We start from the raw sequence: 2,500 nt of genomic DNA, 5'->3' as shown, positions 1-2,500 counted from the left end.
AGGGAGTGAAGGGCAGGGCCATAGAAGTGAACTAAAGTGGGCAAAAAATATATATAATAGGTAGGTAGGTAGGTAGGTAGGTAGATAGATAGATAGGTAGATAGATAGGTAGATAGATAGGTAGATAGATAGATAGATAGATAGATAGATAGATAGATAGATACAAAGATAGATAGGTAGATAGGTAGGTAGATAGATAGATAGATAGATAGATAGATAGATAGATAGATAGATAGATACAAAGATAGATAGGTAGGTAGATAGGTAGGTAGGTAGGTAGGTAGGTAGACAGATAGGTAGATAGGTAGGTAGATAGATAGATAGATAGATAGATAGATAGATAGATAGATAGACACATAGATAGGTAGATAGATAGGTAGGTAGATAGATAGATAGATAGACAGACACATAGATAGATAGATAGGTAGATAGATAGATAGATAGATAGGCAGATAGATAGATAGATAGATAGATAGATAGACAGGTAGATGATAGATAGATAGATAGATAGGTACATAGATAGATAGATAGATAGATAGACAGGTAGATGATAGATAGATAGATAGATAGACAGATAGGTACATAGATAGATAGATGATTGATAGATAGATAGATAGATAGATAGATAAATAGGTAGATAGATAAATAGATAAGTAAATAGGTAGATAGACAGACAGACAGACAGACATCACATATGCATGACCTTGCGAGAACTCTGGCAGTTTCCACTGGGGCAACAGAATTCTGGTGGCAGAAATAGATGTGGAATTATAGTCCTGCCATCTTACAAATTGGTTGCCAGGCAGCGGCACACCTGATTAAGCATACACCTTACAGTGCACAAGGACCCAGGTTCAAGCCCCTGGTCCCCACCTGCTGGAGGAAAGCTTCATGAGTGGTGAAGCAAGGTCACAGGTGTCTCTGTCTCTCTCCCTGTCTATCTCCCCTCTCAATTTCTCTCTGTCTCTATCCAATAATAAATTTTAAAAATTTAAAAACTAAAAAAATATTGTAAACCACTAATAAGAATAATTTTTTTCTTTTTTAAACCATCTATTTATTATTAGAGACAGAGAGAAATTGAGAGAGGGGAGATAGAAGGGGAAGAGAGTGAAGGTATAGCATAATGATTACGCAAAGAGACTTTCATGCCTGAGGATCTCAAGTCCTAGGTTCAATCCCCCACACCACCATAAACCAGAGCTGAGCAGTGCTCTGGTAAAGAGAGAGAGAGAGAGAGAGAGAGAGAGAGAGAGAGAGAGAGAGACCTGCAGCCCTGCTTCACCACTCATGAAGCTTTCCCCCTGCAGGTGGGGACCAGGGACTTGAACCTGGGTCCTTGTGCACTGCAATGTGTGTGCTTAACCAGGTGCGCCACCTCCTGGCCCCCTAAGAATAAATTTTTAAAAAGGAAAGCAGTGAGCAGACACCTCCCTGGGGGCTAGTGGCTCAGATGACAGAGTTCTGCCCAGCCTGTGCCCTGCCCACCAGGCCCTGCACTGGCTCTGCGGGCAGAGGGGTGGCACTGGGGCCAGGAGGGGGTATGGGTGGGTGGCAGGGATCAGAGTTCTAGGCAGGAGAGTCTGTTTGCAGGTCCGTGACGCTGTCTTCCCAGCCCTATTACTATTATGGTGATAATTTTACCCAGAACCCTGCTCAGCTCTACCTAATGGTGGTGCCAGGGATCAAACCCAGGACCTCAGAGCCTCAGGCAGGGGGACAGGGCTGGGGACACCAGGCTGGGACAGTGCTGGGGCACAAGCCGCTGTGAGGGGCAGCATGCAGGAGGCTCAGGGGACACCCTCTCAGGAGAGCAGGCCTTGGGCGGGGCCTCCGAGTCTCACTCCTGCTGGGGGTCAGCAGCAGGTGGGCGGCAGGGTGGGGTCTGCTCCTTCTGCAGGCCAGTGTGGACGTGCCACCACTGAGGGGCCTTCTCCCAGCCAGCTGGTCCAGGCCACTATGTGTCTGTGGCCCCACTGTGTGTCTGTGGCCCACTATGTGTCTGTGGTCCCACTACGCTCTGCAGCCTATGTGTCTGTGGCCCCACTGTGTCTGTGGCCCACTATGTGTCTGTGGCCCCACTGTGTGTCTGTGGCCCACTATGTGTCTGTGGCCCCACTGTGTGGCCCCACTGTGTCTGTGGTCCCACTGTGTCTGGGCTCACTGTGTCTGTGGCCCACTATGTGTCTGTGGCCCCACTGTGTCTGTGGCCCCACTGTGTCTGTGGCCCCAATATGTGTCTGGGCTCACTGTGTCTGTGGCCCCACTGTGTGTCTGTGGCCCACTATGTGTCTGTGGCCCCACTGTGTGGTCCCACTATGTGTCTGGGCTCACTGTGTCTGTGGCCCACTATGTATCTGTGGCCCCACTGTGTATCTGTGGCCCACTATGTGTCTGTGGCCCCACTGTGTGTCTGTGGCCCACTATGTGTCTGTGGCCCCACTGTGTCTGTGGCCCCACTGTGTCTGTGGCCCACTATGTGTCTGTGGCCCCACTGTGT

The sequence above is a fragment of the Erinaceus europaeus genome, chromosome 14, assembly GCF_950295315.1.
Source record: "Erinaceus europaeus chromosome 14, mEriEur2.1, whole genome shotgun sequence".
NCBI lineage: Eukaryota > Metazoa > Chordata > Mammalia > Eulipotyphla > Erinaceidae > Erinaceus > Erinaceus europaeus.
The sequence above is the reverse complement of the archived record's forward strand: the minus strand, read 5'-3'. Positions refer to the sequence as shown.